At 44.1% G+C, this 25,142-nt stretch overlaps 2 long non-coding RNA genes and 1 pseudogene across 2 annotated transcripts; 2 read left to right on the forward strand and 1 right to left on the reverse strand.

Moving 5' to 3' along the window:
* Positions 1-336: 336 nt before the first annotated feature.
* On the reverse strand, positions 337-2,328 carry LOC123169342 (uncharacterized). The gene is made up of 3 exons (XR_006484758.1): positions 1,742-2,328; positions 1,503-1,577; positions 337-1,306 (listed from the first exon to the last, which is right to left on the reverse strand). It is a non-coding gene; the product is annotated as an uncharacterized lncRNA (long non-coding RNA).
* Positions 2,329-4,687: 2,359 nt separating this feature from the next.
* LOC123169349 (probable methyltransferase At1g27930) lies at positions 4,688-6,911 on the forward strand (annotated as a pseudogene).
* Positions 6,912-17,432: 10,521 nt separating this feature from the next.
* Positions 17,433-22,791, forward strand: LOC123181769 (uncharacterized). Its single transcript, XR_006491882.1, has 2 exons — positions 17,433-18,397; positions 18,521-22,791. It is a non-coding gene; the product is annotated as an uncharacterized lncRNA (long non-coding RNA).
* The last annotated feature ends 2,351 nt before the right edge of the window (positions 22,792-25,142 follow it).

The raw sequence follows: 25,142 nt of genomic DNA on the forward strand, positions 1-25,142 counted from the left end.
TAGTTTAGAGTCCGTGCCGGATACTCTTATAAGCCGGCCGGGACTCTAAGGGCTGCTGGGCGTCAGCCTCCTTATATAAAGGGACGACCCGACAGCGGTTTAAGGGCGACAACAATCTCATCGAGAGCCGGGCTTAGTGGTTTAACTCCTGGCGATCGTAACCCTAATCAATATCACCCCAAACTAGACATAGGCTTTTACCTTCACTGTAAGGGGCCGAACCAGTATAAACCCTCGTGTTCCTTGTCCCGCATAACCCCTTCAAGCTTCCTAGTTGCGATGGCTCCACGACTAAGTCCTAGCTCAAGGACATCTGCCGTGACAATTCCACGACAGTTCCTGTTTGAGATCTTTTATAGAATCAATAAGGTATAACGACATTAGGGATGAAGCATCAAAGATCAATTAATAAAATCAGGGATTAGGGAATCATACTTACCTTGTTAAGAATGATACTGATGGAATTAGTGAAGGGATGTGTGGTACGCAGGCCAATGGACCCGTGCATCCTTGATGCACACATGTACGTACACGAAGGTTGCTGGGTTGATACTTGAAAGGAGATCGATTCATCTGTCAGCCCGACATACACGAACACGATTTTGTTTTGTATCTTTCGGGAAAGGCATCCTTTCTTGACTATGTATCCATTACTAAATGAAAGTTATTTTCAGATTTTTTAACTTGGAAGATCAATAATTAGCCTCGATCCATATCGAGTATGTAGCAGTCCCCTGTTTTCCTTGAAAAAGCAAGATTGCGATTGCACATTTTTTATACTCAAATAGTCAAATTAATACATTTTGTTAAGAAAAAAATCCTTTAGGTGTGCCTTTTGTTTCTCGAGGGTCCACTGGTTCTGTAGTATTTGTGTCTAATTTTTTCTAGAATTCATTTTTTACTTTTTGTGTGGTGTATATACAGTCAAACTAACTAACATATGCGTTCAATAGTGATTAGAAGGCACTTTCAGTCAGCTAGATGGATAAGATCAAGCTTGGCACCACAAAAATTGAGAGGAGAACTGAATATGAATTATCCTCCATTAATCATTCATATGATCCTTAGATCATCGATCTACCAGTACTGGCAGTACATGAGTCTAAACAACATACATCTTGTGTGAGGCAAAATAAAATAAGTTTCATGAGTATCTTATGGCCATACCTGACACATAACATTATCTCACCAAATTTATCAAATCCATGGGAAGCACATTTGAAGAATAACAGGTTGAGGAAAATAAGTGCCAAACCAAATTCTTCTGAGATACTCAATTTCATGAACACAGCACTCCCACTCCTCCCTATATTTGCAGCAAGCAGTTCATGAGAAAATCAACATGCAGTAAATGAGAGGTAGTTGAAGAAATATATCAATAACTTGCGCTGAATATAGCTATCTGATATGGATGTGTCGATCCAACATGAGTTATCTCTGTCTCATGCACTGACTATTGTGTTATAGTTGAAAAAGTCAATTGTGAACCCCATAAAACTAACCACTTGTCATTGACGGGAGCAACTTGAGGCCAAAGTCGGAATCAGCTCACGTGTTCTAGCAAAGGAAGATGTGATCTGAACAATGGCAGAGAGATCAGTCCTAGATTTTTTCAAGCAGAACAAATACAAAGATTGCAGAAAAAAGGTGCAGTACTTTCTGACCAGACCAAGAAGAACATTACTTTTTATGACTGTAGATGAAAATTTTACAGAATAATTTGGCAAAAGCTAGTACATACCTCTGGGGTAGCATGTTCGGCAGGGGATGTTCTTCCGGCTCAGATGTAGTACGCTTGGGCGGCGGATTTTCTTCCGACGAACTCGGCTGAGACGATCCTGGACGACTCTTCAAAAGTTGCGATATGAAGCGATTTAATGAAGATTCCGGTCGAGGGCTCCTTCTAATGGCAGCCAAGTCCCTCTGAAATCTGGGTCGGGCACGCCATGGATTCGTGTTGCAGCACTTATCCTGGGGGAACACGGACTCCGATCCAAATCGGAGACATACGGCAGTAGGAGGTTGAAGATCGTGGTGGTGCGGGAGAAGATTGAGATGCATAGGGAGGGGAACGAGAGCAGGGCGGCGGCGCCGCCAGAGAGGAACGGGCGCGCGGCGGCGGCGGCGCTACCGTACGCATTGAGGAGCCCGTGCTCCTGTGTCCTACACGTATTGTTTTTCTGCAGGCCCATTAAAAAAGGCCCAATCTGGAACGAAACACAAACTTTGCGGGTTAATTACCTAAAATTACAGGAGGGTTAGATCGAATCAGGTCGAACGGACGGACGAACATGCTATTAGTACCACCTCGTTTATATTATGATTTTGTCCATACAAATCGTAAAAGCGTATTGTGACGGTGAACCCGACAAAGTCAATCCGTGCTTTATTATTAGGGAGAGAATCGTAAAAGCGTATTATGACATGAGAAGAAAGCGCATTGTGACGGTGAACCCGACAAAGTCAATCCGTGCTTTATTATTAGGGAGAGACTAGCAAAAGGGCCCGTGCGTTGCAACGGGGCGGCATTCAAATCAATCCATCGAGAACATAAATATCATTTGGTCAAAAAAAGAAAGAACATAAGTGGCTGGGAGCACTTAAGAAATAGTCGTGCTAATATTACACATTTAGTAATTGACTACACACAAGCTTAGAGGCCACAATTTATTCTAAAAGCCTTAGTTTAATTTAGCGACTGAAACATCTATTATCCAATGTGTAAATACAAACAATGATTATATTGCAAAGAATGTATTACTGGTACAATCCAGTAGCTTACTCAATCAAATGTTTGCCACTACTTTCCATCAGTTTTCATTAATCAAATAGTATAGCGTACAAACCCGGCATCAAAAAATAATTCAAATCTCAAGCAAATCTGCTTCACTCTCTCAGTCTTATACAGACTTCCGAGTAATAGAATAGAACAAACTTGGACAAGAAAGAAGGATGTACTTAGTTAATTTGATGTAGCAGCTTCTATAGAGAAGACGATATGGGAAAACAGGAAGAACTTGAAGAAAAAAAATGAAGTAAGATGCAAGTAACAGCAGAAAAGAATTCGTAGCCTCAAGCAAATCTATGTCGCTCACTCAGTCCCAACTCCTCCGTAAAGACTTCCGATGAACATAATAGAACAAACTCACGTGTTTTGCCATGGAACAATGGCTAGTTTCTAGAATTAGTATTTTTTTTCCTTCCCTTTCCTTATCTCCCGCTCTCCACTAATAATAAAGTGAAACTTCTTATAAAGCCAAATTGCATAGTCTGGCTTTTGAAAGGAAAAAAATACACTACAACATGAAGCGATGTTTGACACACAACCTGGCAAACAAATAAAGATTAATTTGGTCAAAACTAAGGTCAAATTCTGCCTGACTCCGTAATATGATTCTTCATACACAATTATCTTTTACTCTAATGTGTTAATGCACAACACTTAAGAAATGACTTACACAACAACAGAACCATTAATAGTGATAGCAGAAGACCTTCATTCAGTATTAAATATATGTGCACAATGATCATGTCACAAACATGCAGAAGATTGCTTGAGAAACTACATGTTGTAGATATTCCCACCACTTTTTTGGATTTGCAAAGATTCATCTATATTTAAACAGTTTAAAAATTCAAATTAACACTTCTGAAATAAAAAGTCATTTTCATAAGATCTAGAAATCTAAGATTTACACAAAGAGAAGTAACATAATTTGATATATAGGTGAAGAAATTTTGCTGGAACTATCACATTGCATCAGATGATTATGATTATACTGTGAGCAAAGTATGTAATATACTACTTACTACTGCTTGAACTTTGCGGCCATTGAGAAATATAAGCAGAGTTAAGTGCAGTTACATGTAACATGCCCGTGTGTTGCAACGGGAGAAAAACATATAATGAATACGCAAACGGAGAAACAATATATCTAAATCTCATACTAAAACGTGGAAATATGATGTAACTTACAAAGCTTATTTTTTCCGATTATCCCAAAATTAGTACCTGAATAACACATCGAATAAGGGCAACAGGTCATAGAGAAGTCAAATGAAAAACAAACTGAATTTCCTGGCCTTAATACATTGCATGGAGCTCCTTAAGAATCAGAGGGCCCTAATGTCTCATTTCCTGGATCTCCTGCAAGGCTGCAACAATCAATAGAGGCTTTTGCTTCTCTTATAGTATTGTAGTAGTCACGATAGCAGCGAAGACCACTGTGACACTAATATTATTATATCAGCCAAGATTTTAAGATTAGACAAAAAAAAGTACCTTCGGTTATTGAAGGCACAAATTATTAGTTTTGGGAATGCTTGGATTGAGAATTATATTTGTGGCCCATTGATCATGTGGATGGAATAAGATGGACATGACACACACTGAAGTAATTCTCAGGTAAATTTTGGGTAAAAAATAACTCTTAATCTTCATATAAATTAGATAGAAGGAAATATCATGAAGATGTATGCAGAATTGCAGACATATGTTCTCACTTAGCAAAATAAGCAATGCAATTCGAAGTCAACATTGGTGTCCGCCCATATTGTAGTATAACAGATAAAGTAATTCGTCTCATGTTCTAGTATTGAAATAAAGTAATCTTCAGAACTGATGTACCACCCTTATCCCACGAACTGCATTTGACAAGATAATTAGTAAAAGAACCAAGCAGATTCTTTCTGGTGAAATAAAATATATTTGCATGCTTAGACGTGTATTGAACCCTGCATGTTTAATTCAATCGTGCATCATGTTTTCTGCTAACCCTGCTACATCCCTTGTCAAAGTTTTGACTTTATTAAATCGTCAGGAAAGTAGTTTAAACTCTGAAAGAGGACAGGAAGTACCACTGTTTCCACCAAAACATTAATATACGTTAGGCATAATTACGCATAAAAGAGTGAGAAAAATGGTTTCTTGTTCACTATAAAATATGAGCCTGAAAACCATTAGAGTACCAGGTTTGTGGTTTTTGACATTCAACTCCCCTTAAACATTCTGGTGCTTCTGTTTTGCTAACTGTACATGCTTTGTTTCTGTATCAGTACTGTTACATCTGTACCATGTGACATGCTTTCACTGTTCTGATGTTTCTCCTATCCTCAAGTTTATTAGTAAATTTTATTTGTACTAATAAACCCAGCAGTCATAAAAGAACTGAAAGATTGAAAGAAACGTATAAAGATGATCTTATAAAACTTGTTCAAAGTTTTCCTCATGGCATCATTTTCTCTTAACTCGGTAAAATACGTTTCCAGTTGTACACATATGGTGCCAGCAGTGTGAATACTTTAAGACGGAATGATAAAATCACAAGTGCTGCAACATTTAATCCTACAAAAACAATTCAAGACATGTTTGTACTGAATATGTTGGATGTCAATACCAAGAGCATACCAATTTATCAAGAAGGGTGGTGAATTGTGAGCAGAACACGCTAGAAAGACAAAGCCTTTAAGATGTCCCTTTGAACATGAGATGCGGATCGTTTGTATTTACTGAATAGGTTCTGCTCCTGCCATTTACCTAACAAATGATTCAAGTTCCCCAGTTGCATCTAATTTTTTTAAGTAAAGATGCCAGATGTTAAGTTACTCACAGGGAATACAAATCTGCATCTCAAGCTCAAAGGTGCGGCACACAAGATTTCGTTCACTCATAGTCACACAATTTTTACAGAATTCATACAAACAATTGGTCGAATGGCACGCTCATTGAACGAGGCATTATCAAACACAATCATAAGCACAGAAGAAACTCACCTACATCTATCTCTGTGAACCAGCAAAGACATCCAAAATCCCACAACAATTCCACCATATTGCCCAATGCCATGCAGCAGCCATAAAATCCCAGTCACACATATGCAGATCCGCAATTGTAATTAGCGTTCATGATCCAGGGGTCAGTGGAGAAACATCCCTGTCACATACTTCCTGAGTAGTCATTAGAGTAAATCAGTAAATCTCTTTGAATTAATTGCATACATACTTGGCCTTCGTCTCTGATTGATGCGCAGGATGCACCTTGGCTGTGTCCCGGACCATCACCTCCTCGCTCTTCACCTCTGGTCCACGGACGGCCTCAACGCCAAGGAGTTCGCGCTGCTCCGCTCCATCGTGGCCGCGCGCGCGCCCAGCAGGCTGCTTGTGGTCGGCCTCTCGCCGCAGCTCCGCGCGCTCGCCGCGGTCAACTCCGGGCGCTCGCCGCGGTCAACTCCGGGCAGGGCGTTGCCACCGCCTCCGACAGCGTCGAGGACGCGCGGGGCGTGCTCGTTGGGCGTGGCCCCAGCAGCTCGGCGGCCGTCCATGTTTCAAGGTACCCCGACCCGGCCGGGGAGGCGTGGGCGGTGCTGCGGCGCGCGAGGTCGAGCCCGGTGTGCCGGCGCCCGACGGGGACGGTGCGCAAGTTGGGCTGCCGGCTGGTGCTGACCTACTTGCCGCGGGAGGTGCTCGACGCGAGGTGGGACGTGGTCGTCGTGGACGGGCCGAGCGGGGCAGGTCCCGGGGAGCCGGGGAGGATGGGCGCCATATACACCACGGCCGCGCGCGTGACGGGGGGCGAAGCGGTGGACGTGACGGTGCACGAGATGAACCGGACGAAGGGAAGATCTGACGCCACCGCCAATCTTCTCCACCCAGCGGCGCCATGGATGCCGACCGACGAGCGCCTCATCGCGGCTGCTGGCCGATGAGGACAGGGGAGCTCAGGTGCTGGGATGGAGACGCACCTACAGGGGGGCCGGGGACGCCGGAGGCGGAGGAGAGGCCGAGAGGGCCAGAGGCGGAGGGGAGAGCCGGACGGCCGACGAGTTCGCCGACGAGAGCCCCGCCGGAGCCGTCCCCCCTTCGACCTTCTCTGCTCGGCGGCGCAGCTCACGCGCGTATCCATGATGGCGTCCACGATGTTCGATCGGCATGGTTCAGCGGTCTCTCAGATCTCGCTACTTATAGGTGTGCCGCTCCTATCCCGATGGCTACGGAGGTGAAGGAGTCTCCGAAACGTTTTAAGGAAATTTTAGCCAGAAGTTTGGGCACGTAAAACATATAGTACCACCTCGTGTATATGTTTTTAATTCAAAGTAAAAGCGTAAACTTACGGGAAAAAGCGTATTGTGACGGTGAACCCGACAAAGTCGATCCGTGCTTTATTATTAGGGATAGACTAGTATAGTACTAGTACTAGTAAAAGGGCCCGTGCGTTGTAACGGAAAAAAAATAACACACGTTCAAGATTTTAGCAATCCAATCACCGACTTGCATATGTCTAGTTCATTCAAGCACTGGCTCTTCTGCCATAACCTCTAAGCTCATCATCGCTTCACTGTGAAGTTGAGAGAGTATCCATATCAACACATATGCCAGATTATTGCTATATCTCACCCTTAGTCTTTTTAATTTTGAAGAGGCTTGTTGATTGCCTATTTGGGAACATATATAAATTGATGGGATCATATGTAAATTTGCGAAGTGGTACGCTTTTTTTGGAGTAGATGATACTTCTAATTAATAAAGAATTTTTTATGGTATCGAAAGCTGGCCAATGACCCAATAAAGAGAATAGTAAAATGGATGTGGCTGATCATCTTCTAAAAAAAGGGATGTGGCTGAATCATAGGCAGCCCGTGGCACTGAAATAAAAGGTCGCTTTCCATTAAAAAATGAAATAAAAAACATTCTTTCTATAAAAAGGCAGCTTGTAATGCGCCCAAGCGAGGAGAGGCCGAGCTCTTCCCCGTGATGCCATCTCCGCCGCCTTCCTCTCGGCTCCAACCGGCGAGCCCAACTGTCTGCTATAACCTCGCGTGGCCGCCCTTCTCTATGCATTCTCCATTCCCTTCCTCCCTCTCCATGGTCCCCTTCTTCTCCCGTATCTCTCCTCTCTCATCTCTCTCTCCTCCCTGTTGTTCCTTATCCCTACTGCTCCTGTACAATGAAGCAATTTGATGGGTAAAGAAGCGTGTCTATCGATTGGAGAATAATTTTATTTGATCGGTGATTGATGTAAAAAAATCCTATTCGGTGAGTGCTCTCCCGTGTCCAGCCCGCTCGTGTGCCCATCGCATTTGCATCTGGCTGTAGACAACGATTCCATGAGCCCTCTCGCACGGACGACGAGTGTCGTCTGACCCCCACACGCATCGTTGTTTGTCCTCCGATATTATCTTTCTTCTTAACCGCCCTCATCCTCGTCTCTCCCCCCATGCCTTTTCTCCCCACACTCTTGATTCTCTCTTCCTTCTCTCCCCTTTTCCCTGTCCAGCGGGGAACTACCACCGTGCGCAGCACTCCCAGTCCCCCCTCAACGGTCGCCACTGCTTCAAGACCTTCCCCGTAGGCTCTCATTCCAGATCGGATCGGATCGAGGCCACCACCGAGCCTCCCGAGCGCCTCCTTTCTCCTTCTTCCTCCACCATATTTCTTTTTCGGTTGGCCATGAGCCAGCCAGCAGGGGAGCCTAGCCGCTGCCTTCCAGGTCGCTGGAAGCCGGCACCCGTCCCGTCGTCCCCCCTTCGACCGACGCCGATAGAGCTGCCATCGACCGTCCGGAGCCATCCCTCGCGCGGGGGGAGGGGGGTTGTGTCTCTGCTTGCCATCGATCGTCCCAAGCCATCCCTCGCGGGCGGGACGCCTGTGTCTCTGCTTTTCCTGTGTCTCTGCCAATTATTTGGTATTCCCAAGGTTTTCCATCTGAGTCGAGGGATTTGTAACCTCCCCCTGCGTTGCAACGAAAGAAAATAAAAACACATACCTCTAGTACAATATAAGCACAACTTAAGATTCCTCCACAGGTTCATCTTATATTTCAACATTGGCCACATCCGTGTTGTCGCTTATCCTCTTTCCTGCCAACCATGGTCGTAGTGTCCACCTGATCGCAATGTGTCTGAACGTGGCCAATCCCAAGGTGATGGTCCCGGCCACTACCTAAACGCTAAACCCATACACACTTTCCGTTGAACAACATCGTCGCAAGTGAATGTCTAACAATTCTAACCTAATATCGTCGAGCTGGACATGCCCTTCCCGAGCCACGGCCTGCACCTAGTACATACACCATCTCTCATACGCCCATTCACTTTTAAATTGTATATTTGTTTTTAAAAATGCATCGACATTCTTTTTGAAATACATAAATATTTTTTAATCACATGAATTTCTTTAATTACAAAATATTAGTAAGCATGTGAACACTTCTTAGAATTTTTTTTGCGAATAGAACACTTCTTAGAATTACATGAACAAACTTTTCTTGATAAAAAGGTGAACAAATTTCAATTGGTGTGAGCATTATTTTGATATATGAACACTATTCTTAAAACTACATAAACATTCTAAAATTCATGAACGATTTTTAAAAATTACTACATGGCATTTTTTTAAAGGCACGACCACATAAAATTAGTACATGCGTAAATTGGATTTTAGATGTGTGGCAAGTGATCAGATTACACGTCTGCACGTCTAATTTTTTTTCTTGCTATAGTGAACGGGAGGAGAGCTATTCTCAATGATTTACTCTAGTTGTGCCCTGAGCCTGTGCAATTTTCTCGTTCGTGACTACGTGGCTCAGTAAGGAAAAAAAGGGCACTACGTGGAGTGCTACACGAAGGATATTTTGCTTTGACTGGTCAAAGCCCATCGCCAAGCGAAGCAAACCGTACAGCGCCGGAGCATTGCGCGACTGCCGGCGTCCTCGCCGCGCACGATAGTTGGGCTTGATTTGCTGTGCCAGCTCATGGGCTTCGTTCGCTAGGCCTATTCTGGGTATGGAAGGAAACTGAAACTGTGACAACGAAAACTGGACGGACGAAATTTAGTACCACCTCATGTATATGTTTTAAATTCAAACTGAAAGCGTAAATTGATGGAAAGAAGCATATTGTGACGGTGAACCCGACAAAGTCAATCCGTGCTTTATTATTAAGGAGAGATTAGGGAAAGATTATACTAGGAAACATGCCCGTGCGTTGCAACGGGAGAAAACCTAAGCAACGGATGGGAAACTCATCACTCTCTCCTTAGCCCAATAAGCACCCACATCAAATACTCCAGCATGAAGAAGAATTGTGCTTTCAGTGAAAGCATCTTTGCAAAGTGGCTATTTAGTGTATGAATTGTTTAGTTCATGGTTTTTCTTGTAATCATAGCATCACATCCTAGCCATCTCTGCAAAGCGGCTACGAAATATATAAATTTTTCAGTTCACGGCTTTCCTAGTAATCAATATCACATGACATTCTAACCATGTGTTTTTTCCATCTTGATAACACTAATTCATAGAAGAAGGCATATCATTGGGTGGTATCTTATTTGATATTTGTACTCCCTCCGATCCATATTAATTGTCGCTGACTTAATACAACTACAAAATAAATATGAGAGTTTGTGTGGTATTCGGGAGTTTGTCTGTCATGGTGAATAATATGGCCAACGTCGTATGTGTAGCAACGCTCAATTTATATTTATACTTTCCCACTTTTAAAATATGATAGCCGGAAAGTAAAAAGTTTATACTGCTTGGCCCTCTTTAGTTGACACGTTGCTGCCAGTATTAGTAGCACATCCTTCACACCAACATGACCACTTCCCTGGACATTATCAACGGGCCCCGATGGGTACGCAGAGCTACGGTATAGATGGTACAGTGAAGGGGAGTGTTTCCCCCTCCCAACCCTCGTGCATGGTGAAACAGGACGCGAGCAAGATGCACCGTTGTCGCACTATCTCTCTCTGCTTTTCATCCCTCCCTCTCTCCTCCATATCTCATCAAGACATTGATGACATCGAAAGTTGAGGAATATTTTTTTTCAATATTTCACTCATTTTTAAAATATCATATCTGGTATGTATTTGTAAGATGTGGCATTAATATTAAACTATGACATCCAACAGCAAGTAATAATGGGTGCTCATCCGAAAAAAATGTAATCGATGCATGCATCCAGCAGCTTCCGGTCCAGCACTACATCTAGCCACAACACCCACCGCCGCCCACTACGGGCCCCCTTATCCACACAACAGAACCCCTCAAAAAAATCCACACAACACAATCGTCTTCCTCCTCTTTTTCTACATGCACCAGACGCTCTCCCTTCTTTTCTTCTCTATCCAGGACAGCAACCCCCTGTACTGTCGCTGAGGAGGATTCCGTTTTGGAGTTGCTCTACTGTCGCTCGATCTGGCCTCCCGCTTAGTCGCCGCCTAGTGCTCCGGATTCAGCACCCTCACGCCCGACCAACAACAGCCCCCGCGCGGTGGCCAGGGGGTAGCGTCCCCATGCCGTGGTGGTGGAGTGAGCGCGGCCTCGGCTCGGCCTGCGGCGGCGGGCCCAGCGCACGGTGGCCGACAACGGTGATTGTAGACTTGGCGTTCGTCGGCCGGTTGCGGCGTGGCTGCGTGTCCTGTGAGGCGGGCCTGTGGCGGAGGCACGTGAGGCTGTCCGGCATACTCATGCTTGGTGGCTGCCTCGGTTGCTGGTGTCGCAAGCTCGTCGGCGCTATCAATCTTTTTCTGAGATCCTCCGGCTCTGTCTCCTTATTGGCACACCCCAGCCTACTTTATTGGATTCAATCGCTTCTCCTCTTTGATTGGTCGTATCTCACCCTTTGGCTTGTTGATTCTTGCAATTTGGAAGGTATATAAGTTGCTAGAATTTGATACAAAGTGGCGGTGTGGGACTATTAATTCAAATCTGAAATCTTAGCACAAACTCTGGTTTCTGCAGTAGAAAGGGAGTGGAGGGCAGGTCGCGAGGACAAACTTTTTTAGCGGCCCATAATATAAAATTCTGGCCCGTTGACTTTTGCAGCTGCAAACGATGTTCGGAAGCACAGACGAAAATTAGAGACAAAATTTAGTACCACCTTGAATATGTTTCAAATTCAAACTGAAAGCGTAAATTCATGGGAAGAAGTGTATTGTGACGGTGAACCCGACAAAGTCAATCCGTGCTTTATTATTAATTATTTATTATTATTATTATTATTATTATTATTATTATTATTATTATTATTAGGGAGATACTAGCAAAGATGTCCGTGCGTTGCAACGGGGGAAACAAATTCTTGCACACTCCTAATGACACATATGTGTTTTGCCGTTTCTCCTTTTTCGTGTCCCTTGGTCATGTTAAAAAATAGACACATGGGAACATCGAGCCATGAAGACCACATTAAAAATTATTTTTCTTGTATGAGTAAATTATTAATTAATGTATTTCACTAAACGAAGGTGGAAATTAATAGATTAATTAATTTATGATCCACAACCTATACAAAATAAGAAACTCTTACAAAGCATACCTTATAAAGAAATCTGCATAAAATCTCAACTGAACAACAAATATATAGCAGTTTTAATAAGATGGACGGAAATCAATGGTAAACTGATGCAATTATAAAGAAAGGTCAGGTAACAGCACCAATTGATCAACTGGTCAACATGTATTGTCGGTTCTACTTTGTCTTGGAATGGAAGCCGTGGCAATAATAATCCCCTCGCAAAAAAGACACCGATTGTCGGTGCAATGCGCATAGTCAGTAGTTATTTGAACTGACAATATTTCCCTATTTACTTTATTAGCAATTGATTCCTGATTGAAGCCATATGTTCAGATAGATAATCCATGCCTTAGGACTGAACCCGTGGCAATAATAATTCCACAAACATATTGTCCTACAGCAAAAAATGTTGAGAAGGGATAGAAGTCTGGAATGATTGAACCTAAGGAGAGAAGGTAAACGGTACCTTTGCTATTGGCCAGACAGAGCAGTACAGCTCTAGCAGGTCAATCTCATCCGCGTCGAATTCATCGAGCATGGTGTGTCCGTTATTCCCTAGCAGGGTCGGCCACATGAACGTGTGCCTCTACAATACAAAGCACATCTCTATGCCTTGCCTCCACTGTTTTAAGTTTAACATGGAAGCTATATGCCTGTAGCTCCCCTCCCTTTCCTCCTGCAGTCCACCATGGAGTGTGTATGCCTTTTCTGTGTCTTCATGAGCCCCTCCGTCAAAGTTATGTACGTTGAACAATCCCTTTTGCATCATCTCATCCAAACTAACATTAGCTTCTTTGAATTGCTCGCCGGTGCATAGCTTAGTATCATACTTTGCACTCTTCTGGTCACCCTACCTCAGATGGGCAAATAATGCAACATTGTAAGTAAGTACATCAGGATGCAATACTTGGCCAGTGTGTTCGTACTGCCGTTCCCTGGCTGCGCCGTCCACATGAATGCAGGCACATCCGGATATGCACGATGGTCTTCGCCCTCGGCCACTAACCTGGGTTCAGATGGCCGCTGCTGCAGAAGGGTTGCCCTTCTGGAACTTGGCGGCGGCGAGCCTCAGGTTGACGGCCTTGCTGATGCATCCCCCCTCGGCGTCGTGGAACACGATCGCTAGGCTTGGCAGCAGGAGTGTTGCCTTTCTGGAACTCGGCGGCGGCAAGCCTCGGGTTGATCACCTCGAGGATGCATCCCTCGTCGGCGCCGTGGCAGACGACGCCCAGCAGTAGCAGTCAGTCCGCGTGGGCCTCCTGAAGCTCGCAGGCGGCGAGACTTGGGTCAGGTGCGTCGAGGATGGACCGGCGCCGTGGAGGTTTCGCCCAGATTTCTTTTGATTCGATTTTATTATTATGGTGCAACGTGAGGGAGGAAATCGGGGCGGTTAAATTATTTATAGCGTTTCGATCAGTTTCCGAGTTGTAATACAAGCTTCGTTCTTCGATGGAGTCAGACATGAACTCATGCTATGGACGAACAGATAGGCGGTGGGCTGGAAGCAACGGGCTGGGTGGGCCAGATCAGGCTGGACGTGCGGACATATGCGGTCGAACGATTTTTCTGTTGAATGTTCAGGCCGAAGCAATAGCTGCTTTATTATTAGGGAAATATTAATACCACCTTGGATATAGAAAATAAGTATAGATATGTTGAAGAAAAAAAACTGAAAGCGTAAATTCACGGGAAGAAGCGTATTGTGACGGTGAACCCGACAAAGTCAATCCGTGCTTTATTATTATTAGGGAAAGAAAATAATATATATATATATATATATATATATATATATATATATATATATATATATGGGAAAGATTCTATGACATCCGGTGCACCAGTAGCACCATAAGTACGCGTGCACCGGATACATATCCCACCGGACGTCATTCGGCAAAAAAAAAAGGAAAAGAAGAGAGCAACACACCGGACGCCCACGTCTGGATTTTCTTTTTCTTTTTTCAAGTCCCGACCCTCCTTGCAGTTTGCGTGAGTGCGCGTGAATAAATGGAGAAACCGAAACGCAACCGTAGCCGGCTCTCACAGCTCTCTGTCCAACTCCAAGGGAGGAAGGCAGTCGACATCAACCTGCAGCAGCGTCGACCAGCTCCAACTTCCAACGAAATCCTGGCTCGTGTGGGGAGAGCGTGCATGTGCCGGCTCGGCCCTCGCGGCACCGTGCTCTCCGCTCGTCTCAACAGAGCGCCTACGCCGTAGAGACTGGTGGAAAAGCGTGGAAAGCTCACTCAGGTCCTTTTCACCGCCCAAGAAGAAGAGCTTCGACTCTTTGTTTGCGCCATTGCGGCCTTGAAGGAAAGCATATTCTCGTGATAGCACATGCCAAAGACCCAGGAAATGGTTAAAACTTACACGTACGCCATTCTATCGACCCACCTGCTTCGATGGGAAATACCAGCATGTATATCTATGAATTGAGATGACATGCATATTCATCTTATTTTATTTTTTGCGAGGGAGCACTGTTAAACATGTGTCACGGGTCACGGCTCCACACGGCTCCGCATAGAGTAGTTAGGAGATATATCTTCAGGTTGTTAGCATGGTTATCTTTTATCTGTTTATTCTTCTCTATCTCCATGTATTTCTCTGGTTGTTGAACAACCTAATCTTGTATGCCTCTGTGAGAGCCGGTCTCACCCTAATCAATACATATATCATGCGGGCTCCCATGTTACGGGAGTTGAGACGCTTCTACAATTTTCACATGGTATACAGAGCAGGCCTCTTCCATAGCATCTAGCTCATCTTCCTCCATCCTTTCCATCTTCAATCCACCACGCCCCAGCCATGTCCTTCTCCACCGCAATCATCTCCTCCGGCCTCAACTACAACACATCAGAACCCCTCAGCCGGACGAACTACATTCTCTGGCGAGCCCAAACACGATCCCAGATACTGGGCGCTGGCTTGTTTGGCTACATAGATCAAACCATAGAGGAGCCTCCCAAAACAATCACTAGCAAAGACAAAGATGGTAAGGAGCAGGTAGTTCCCAATCCTGCCCATAACCCCTGGTTAGTTCAAAATCAACAAATCATGGCATATCTCCTTCGTAATCTGTCCAAGGAGGTGCTTGTTCAAGTGGCTTCGCTTGAATCATCACATGCGATCTGGACTGCATTAGCAAATATGTTCTCTGCAGTTTCCTTGTCCCGCGTGAACAACATCAGATCTGCCCTTACAAACGCCCAGAAGGGTTCTCAGTCAGCCTCCACCTACTTCGGGCAGATGCGCGCCCTCTCTGACGAGCTTGCGGCGGCGGGCAAACCGCTTGGGGAGGGAGAGCTCATCTCCTTCATCGTCGCCGGGCTTGATATGGAATATCAACCGATCATCTCTGCACTCGACGTCCGCACCGAGCCCATCACCGTCGACGCGCTCTTCTCGATGGTGGCAAACTTCGATCAGCGCGTTGAGATGTTCAACGGCGCTTGTCGTGGAATTGTCACGGCAGATGTCCTAGTGCGAGGACTTGATCGTGAGGCCAATGCATCTTTGTAGTAGCTTGAGAGGGGTTGAGCGGAATCGAGATACGCAACACAAGACAAGGATTTAGATAGCTTCGGGCCCCGGGAAACATCATCCGGTAATAGCCCTACATGCTGTTTGTGGCTAGGTCTCATTATGATCATGAGGGAGTCGCCGGTAAGCCGGCTCTTTGTGTCTAACCCTAGAGATTGTTTCTTCTTGCTTGTCCCTTCTTTGGGGAGCCCTGCCCCTCCTTATATATGTTGAAGGGGCAGGTTACATGACTAGTCCTAGTAGGATTAGGATTGCTCTACTACAATTGGAGTCCTAGCCTTGCTTCCTTGGTAGGAAATATTCCTTATGCCTTTCCTCATAAACCGGCCCACCATAACATGAGCCGGCCTTCTGGGCTTTGGGCCTACTCTTCTGTCTGACCCGCCGTTAGGGCCATCCGTGAGTCGCCAGGCTCGTGAGTCGCCACTCCGGCGGGTTATCAATGAAAACGCCAAGCCCGGCCAGGTCATACTTCCGGCCGGGTCATACCGCGGGGTATATCCCCGACATGAGCCCCCAATTTAATTTGGATTCATCCATATTAAACCGATCCTGTAAAATAAACACAAGAACAAACTTGATAGGTTGTGCTACGGGTTAAATATTTTCCTGAACCGACACCTGATCATCTTTAAGTCCTTGTCGTTTTCCTCCTGGATGCATACTCAAGATCTTATAGCAAATCTCTTTTAACAGATATGTCTAAACCTCGCCAATGCAAAAAATCCAGGCACTTCTTCTAAAAAATCCGGGTCAATAAGCCAACTTCATAACCAATCTGCTGACATTGGCTCTTGTAGAGAAATATTATAAGAAATAATCCATTTGAGTCGGCCTTCAATGCTCTGACTTGACAAAAATATTGGTCTTGAAATATTCAACTGATATTCAGCCGGCTTAAAGATGTAGATCTTGCCGATGATTGCCAAAATTGCCGGGTTATAAATAACTGATGCCGGGTCATGATTGTTGCAGACACCGGGTTAATCTGGTCTACTCCAAACTGGGAATTAGTCATAAACTGAATATTCCACATATGTAGCCCCCAAGTGCCGGGTTGTCATGCTTGCAGCAACCTGGGACTTGTAATTGTCTTATGCTCATAAAAACTTCAACCAGTGGTCATTATGCAATAATGAGCAGGGACTTTGTAAATATGATCATGTAAACTTGACCAACAACGTGTAGCCTCCAAGGGCCGGGTCAGTAAGATATTACCGAGCTGGGACTTTGTATATGATTCATTGATAATCTCTACTCCTAATGGACGACTTGGTGAATAGTCCGCGCGGTTTATTTTCGCTGGGTTTTTCCGTCATCCTCCCACCTCCTTTTTTTTTCGTCACTCCTCCCACCTCCCCATCGACGCTGGTTTCTTATTCACCGGTTTATTTACCCCTCAGCTCTTTCCTTGCAAATCAGCACTTTCCAAACGTACACGCAATCACGGATCTAACTTTACTAACTTACCCAAATCAACCGATACCTTCCATTATTGCAAATTTCTTTAGGAAACAAATAATAGATTTTAAAGAAACAAATAATAGATTTTAAAGACGCATCATACACCATAGAAAAAAAACTCATTATGAAAGCATTATGTACCTACTTAATTTGTTATGAAAGGTTTTCAGGATCCTCTCTATCCCATATTCCCATCCCTATGAATCGAAGTCCCAGCTTCGTTGCCGCCGCCGACGTACGAAGTCCTTCGTTGCCGCGATCTCGTTCGATCTCCCTGCCGCCGACCCTTCGTTGCCGCCGCCCACGTACGATCCCCTGCGATCCCACGTCCGGGATCGCCACCACCGATGTAAGGGATCTTCGCCGCCAATCTCCCACAGGAACGCCGCCGCCGCCGCCGACCTTCGAGGGGAGATGCCGTCGCCGCCTGCGCTAAACCCGAGGCGCACGATGATGCAGGGGCGCGACCTGGCGACCGTCGGAGCATGGCGGCGCCCGATGTGGCGCGGGGTTGAGGAGCTACGAGGGGTGCAGCAGATCCGGCTGGAGTTGTGCACGTGGTCTGGTGATGGTGGCCTCCGCCTCCGGACCAGAATCCGCCACCGCGACCTCTCATCTATGCGTCGAGCTCCTCTTCCCGTCTCTCTGGTATCCGTTGGCGCAACTGCTGCCATGGCCACAAGCCCGCAATGAGGACCTCCGCCGCAGCCGTAGCCATGTTGAGGAGGTCAGTATTCTTCTGCTAGCTCCGTGCATGGCAAGCAGGTTGGTTGGCGGCTTCCTTGAACAAGCAGGAACCATTCCCATCAGCAGAACAGAGTTTGTTGGCTTTAGCATTCGGGTCAGTTAACCTATTTATGTTTAGGCAATTCGTTCTCCCATGTAACCATTGATACAATTTGTATGTCTTGCAACTCATGCAGGGTGAGTCACCAATAGGAAAAGAAAACATCCGATTCAGATGCTAACCTATGTTTATTGCTGATTTCACCTACCACCTGTGTTCAGGCAGAGATGTAGCCAACCCTCTCTAATTTTGTTCTTGGAAACCATGAACGGCCACTGATGGTGATGAAAAAAATAAAGAACGGAAGCAGGTAACTGGACCTATCTTCAGGCCTGGACTGTTACATTTTGTCATAATCTGTCTTATTGGTACCTTCCTCTTTGTTTCACAATGTCATAATCTGTCACCATTGTTACTCTGAATCTGACCGCAGCCAGACGGTCTTGATATTTGCACCAGTCTGTGTGTCGTCTCAGGGGACTGCAAGCACGAGGAGGGTGTCAAGCCCCGGTGCGGCACCATCAACAACAACACCTCCCAGCTCCTCACTTACGGATCATCATCGCCATCTTCTAAATCTTCCTCTTCCTGCCAATGTAATGCTCAGTTAGATTATACAAACTTAGCAAATCTCTTTGGTATACTGACGCGCTGAACAAGAACATAATGGTGCTGAATAGTTCTCAAGAATTTTTTCGTATGATATGTATATACAGTAGCTGGTTCGTCACGTGGTGAACTGCTTTGTAAATTTGTGATATTGTATTAACTGACGCTGATTGATTGAGAGATTGCAGGGGGTGTGGTCAGACAAAGTGCAGGAATGGGAGGAGTGCGCCAAGAATGAGACGGCGTGCCCTGACATGTACATATGCTTGTTCTTTTTTTCATTTTTTCAAAGGAAAAGGAAAAAATGTTCACTAATTATTCGGTTGTGTATAATTAGGAGCGCTTATTACCTCAAAAAAATAGGATCGTGTAACTGTTTATTTATGGTACAAATTATCATTTGCCGTTCTATATTGCCACAAAAGTTTCTTGAAAATCACAAAAAGAGGGCCAGTGATGCTTATGGGAAGAAGGAAATAAAAGCACGTAATGTGACCTACCATTTTGTTCATATTCTTTGTATTCTTTGAAGTAACTGCCTTTCAGAACTCGAGCGAATGTGCCTGGAAATGCATCCACCCTTCCCTAAGGACGAAGTCCAACACTCCAACCCCGGCTGGTGTACGATGGGAACAACAGGCTATTTCATCACAGACTCACGGTAACATACTGATTCTTCCTCTTTTTAATCAACAGTTTTCCGTTCATCGACGAGAAGGAGCTATTTGCATTCCTAATTATTGTGTGTGCGAGAAGTAATTGAAGAACAATACATCAGCTAATCTTAGTGAATTTCATAATGCATGACGACAAATGCAACCATTTTTAGATAACAAGATGCATGTTGTTGCGGTACACAAAATTGAGAACTAATCCTACTTAAGAGAAGCAAATTACAAGATAGCAAGACATGAACTACTTGATGTATATCTGAACAGTATTATAGGATGGACAATTTAAATCCATTGCTGGACTTTTGGACCAAGCGATATAGGATGTCCAATAAAAAGCTTGACTGAAATAAACTTTTGGCTCGGTGGTCTTTTGAGACCTAACTTACAAATTGTATAACTTTTGGCTCACTGAACTTGGTGTTTTTTTTGCAGCATGATGATTTCAGAAGTACAGTTGAAACATTCTTCTATATGTTACCCTCTGCTATGAGACTGTACTGTTGAAACTGAGCAGCAAAACTTCATTGATAATGCATTGATATATCTTATTAGGATTATCGTGTCTCATGTGTTAGCTTATTAGTTATGATAGTGGAAAATGGTTCGTTTATTTAACCAACCATCACACACCCATTATTCTGGTGTGTCCATATGCATTTCTTCTTTCTTTAGGCTTGGAACTTTATACATGAAAATAGATGTTGGCCAGAGTTAGGGTTGCTCTACTAGGCACATCTTATTTCAATGAGTATCTATAGTTTCAGCTCATTAGCTTGTGATTTTCTCTAAAATAAAGTATGGTACCATGTCATGTAATGAATGTAATATTGGTTGTTTTTTGTTGTTCCTTTCCTTAGACATCTTTCCTCTTCAGTGATTTACTGCAAAAGTATTATTGATCTCCTATGTCGAGTGTCGACAAATAAGCAATTTCAATGCCTTTCCAGTGATGAATCTCAATGAAGTGGAAGGAGAGAACATGATCTCGGTAAAGATATTGTACAATTTTTTTTGTAGAGCAATAGCAGATTTTATTGCTTAGTTTTTATATTCTCTTTCGAATGTATTTTTACGCATTATTGACTTGGAATAGACGACATCTCACAATCATGTTTGAAGTAACTCTACAAAAATCATAACATGGTTGCCTGTTGTTGTCCAGTACATTATGTTCCATTTTCTCCATAATTATGCTCCCTTTATGTGTGGTTCTATTCTGTTTACCATTTTTTTAATTCATTCATCCAATATTTGTTCTCGGGTCATTGTCTATTCTATGAGCAATAGGACCATAAGCCCTCCATGGATCTAATCGTGGGTACTACTTTTTATTGTTACCCAACTGACAATATCCTAACGAGCTATACATGGTAGCTATTATATTCAAGCTCCCTGAGTTTTTCCATTCGACCTTTAAATGTGTGTTATTTGTGGTAGATGTATCATTCAAAAGAGTATTGGTCAAGATCGTACATTGCACGTGCAAACTTAGTAACTTACTAGGCAAAAACACTTAGTCACAGTCGGATCTTTGTACTGCAAAAAAATGATAGTTGGATAATTCATGATAAACGTGTATTGATGGCAAAAACATTTAGCTATCTATACTTGCACTTAATTTTTGGGTTAATTGTAAAAATTGGGGGGGGGGGGGTGGCGGGCATGGTTCACCTATAAAGAGGTAGCGTTTCAGACTCTCGCATGATGACATACAGAAAAGTGTCTAGCTTTGTTGCAAGTCAGTTAAATTTCAGGTTTCTTCTAGCGCTTCCGATAAACATGAGGAAGGACTCCCCACAAAAAAAATTGAGAAGGATTACTATTGTTGTTCATGGGAAATTATCTTCCTTCGACATACACAGGCACTCATGCAACCATGAAATTATCTCTCTGACAAAGTACATATGTCAGCACGAGAAGTATCTTTCTTAGGTGTGCATTCGAAGTCTCTACTTAATAATGTTTTTTTATGTCCCAACCTGAATGATGAGAGTCCGCAAGTGAATTTTATAATAATCCATTTTATATTCTACTTACAAGTTCAAACAATAACCCTAATTTATCATGTAGTAAATTAGTTGTACTACATATACTCCATTTTTCTTATGTACCTAGCTTGCTCAATTTAAATAAAGGACACCATTTTGTTAATTTTCTTGAGCTTTGAAATCTAGATTTATTTGATGGAATATGTTGCAAATAAGATAGGAATGTGGAGGCGAATGGAGTGAGTGCAATAGGGGACAAGATTGATGGCGGGGAGAAGAGGTGCCACCCAATGCTATGGAGGGCCGGGAGAGTATCAAGGGAAGTGAGGCTGTAGGGACAGGAGCGGATGGGCTCCGCCAGTGGCGTGGAGAGGAGTGTTGCTGCCGTGGAGGGGAGAGGAGCTTGCGGTGAAGTTGTCGAGGGAAGGGAGGCGGCAAAATTGATGAATCATTTCATGTTCGTTTTGCAGTAATTTGTACATATTTAAGTTGAAGGGCCACCATCTTACTAACATAGGTCAAAAGGATTTTGTTTGCCCACATCCAGGTTGTGCTAAGGTAGGGATTCACTAAGTTTCCATTTGTATATATTTAAGTTGAAGGGCCACCATCTTACTAACACAGGTCAAAAGGATTTTGTCTGCCCACATCCAGGTTGTGCTAAGGTAGGGATCACTAAGTTTCCATTGCATGAAAACATATTTGCTCCTAATTCTCACCATACATCTTGAGTTCATAGCTGCAGTGTTCTTCTATCTAATGATGCTATCAATTGTACCCTGCCTAATATGTTTCATTGATTTGATTAGATGAAATAGCATGCCAATTCTATCTAACTGAAGATGTTTCACTGATTTGATTACATATACTTTCCTCTGACGGGTGATGGTGATTCCCAACTCCTCCTGGACCTGTTTATTGATGGCTATTTTTAAAGAATCATGATGTGATATCGTCCTTTCATTTGTTTCATGGATCTTTATTGCAGCGGTTCAAGAACCTCGAAGATGGCTACCTCTCCTTCCTCAAGATCGTGGCGAGAACAAGAGGATCAAAAGTTGAAGATACATCAGCCACTGCATATGGCGAGGGGGCTGGAGAAGAAGTGACCAATACAACATGATGGGGGGCTTGTCGATGATGGACGAGATGGTCTTGATTCGGAGAAAAACAAGGACGACAACACAACAACGCAGGGGTTAAAGAGAGTAAGAGAAACATGAGGGCAGGGGGACTTGATGTTCCCGATGGTTTGCGTGCTTTGCTGTTGTGTGTTTGTGCTTGATGTGTTTGCAAAGGCACCTGATTTTGTATTGGCACATCTAAAAGTTTTTAAATTTTGTTTAGTAAATTGGCCACACACTCGCATCTTTTCTAACAATTCTTGACCACCTCAATACTGTTACTGATAAAATTATAAGTATTTGCTGAAACAACGTTTTTTACTAATAGAAATCACTTTCTAAACACAGAAGGCTTGCTTACGTTTTACTAAAATAATATTAGTTCACTTGCTTATAATTGTTAGGACACTAGGACTGAAATATTATCCAAAAATGTAATCGAGAGGAATGCCATCCATGCCGCAGCAAATGGTAGGGTGGGTGGGATGGGCAGGGCGAAGCTAAGAGTCAGTGGTGTTAATATAATATTCTGGTGGCCACAACACTCGGAGAAGGTGGTGACGCTATGGTGAGTAGAAAGTTGCTTTGCCATGACGGCCACCCTCGGCACAACGATGTGCACTCCATGGTACTGGGAATTGGCCAGGGGTCTCCTTGCCATGGAGATTGATGGCGCGACAACGCGACTATGCTTGGCGAGGCGAAGCTCGGGTAGAAGACCGAGACCGACGATGAGGGCGACGTCCCACCTTCTTGCCATGCCACATGGCTGTTCCCGTGGTTGTCCAACCCACATACAAACATGTCAGCTACGTTGCTCGAACTAATGGGGAGCTGTGAGCCCTTCTCTCCCCCCCGACTGGTGGGTAAGCTGGCTCGGTACCGATGCTGCGAAACACTGGCTCAATGCCGAGATGGCGAACCAAGAGGTTGGCGGGGAGAGAAGGAGGCGGGCCACACTATTGTGGGGACAGGAGTGGCCAGCAAAGCCGTGGATGGGGGGAGGCGTTGGAGAGAGGAAGGGCGTGTTTCTACATGATGTGGATAGGAGGTGCCAAGGAGAGATGGCGGCGTTCGGTGCATGGCGAGGAGATGAGATGCGGCGACACTCGGTGGCTGGCTAGCTCTACGAGGTGAGCAGGAGGCAGCTGTGTGGTGAGTTACAGTGAGGGTGGCATTTTTCCTTCAAGAAAGGGAGAAAGGGGTAGCTGCTATGCACTGACATAATGTCACATAGCCTAACAAGTGATTTTTAGAGAAAATACCATCCATGTGATATATAGGTAGCCAACAATTTATAGCTCATTAAAATCGGGATGCAACTCACATCGTACCATGCAAATAAACCTCGCCATGGCAAACTCTGCCCGGTCGACCCTGCCCAGTCTTGCCCACGGGTTGGGCCCGAGCCTAGGTTTTGAGCCCGAATGACACGATGGGCTAGGCCTGGGCTTGCCATATTTGTGTTTTAGGGAAGAGGCCCGGCCCGATGCACGAGGGCCGACGGGCTTTTCACTGACGGGCCTGGCTTGGGCTTAAAATATAGGCCCGGGTGGCCGGGCCAGGCCCGGGCCTAGGTTTTCCGCATCGGGCTTTGTTAGGACGAGCCCGCCATCCATGGATGGCCACTATACATGCAAATGAAGTTGGACATATTTTAAACCCATCAATTAGATCTAAGTTTGGGACAAACAATTAGTTGAATTATGGCTCTCTATATACACAACTTTCTATTAGATTTCTTATCAATTACATCGTAAGTGAAATGGATTTCAATAAATTTTGGATTGTTAAGGGCAATCATTTCTATAGATACAAATTTTTGCATAAATTATATTTATATATGCAACTAGCGAATCAAATTTCCATGGCCCGTAGCAACGCACGGGCATTCTACGAGTAACATCATATGATGTAATCTCCACCATGGGGCTTGAACCCACGTCCACAAGGTTAAGAGCTTTGTACTCTACCAACTGAGTAGTGGATCTTTCAATATAATGGATTAAGGCTTGTGTACCTTGAATTTTCGATAGGAGCAATTGGTAGCCCCCAAGGGCCGGCTCATTACAATGGGATGAGTCGGGTCTTCAATAAGTTGATCAAAAAATGACTTTACATTAGCCCCCAAGTGCCATGGTGCATGTTGGCAGTGACATGGGACTTGCATATTTGATGTAATATCAATTTGAATAATGTAGCCCCCAAGTGCCTGGTTGTAAGCCTGCAGCGACTCGGGACTATTCCTTCCATTGTAGAATAATCATATCCATTGATAAAATAATAGCCATTGCGCTTAAAGCGACTTTGAAAACCTTAATCATAATACTGGTTATTGATAACCATAATAAAAATCCAGCCGTGTTGGCTATTAAATATTTGAATAATGTAATCCGGTTTGGAAAACCGGTTCCTGTGATGTTGAATCATACTGCCAGTTTAGGATACCTGTGCAGTAAGGGTGATAACCCAATCTTTAGAAGACAAAAACTTCCAAATGTTTATGATTGTCATATATGGCGATTTATCATCCAAAGTCAAGCCGGGTTAAATAGAAACCACTCATATACACTTTAGATATGATCAAAAAAGCTTCAAGTAAAATCCAAAAAATTGTTTGCAAAAAGAGACTTCAAAAATTTTGAGGCTTCTGATTCGAA

Source organism: Triticum aestivum, chromosome 1D, assembly GCF_018294505.1.
Source record: "Triticum aestivum cultivar Chinese Spring chromosome 1D, IWGSC CS RefSeq v2.1, whole genome shotgun sequence".
In the NCBI taxonomy this organism is placed as follows: Eukaryota; Viridiplantae; Streptophyta; class Magnoliopsida; order Poales; family Poaceae; genus Triticum; species Triticum aestivum.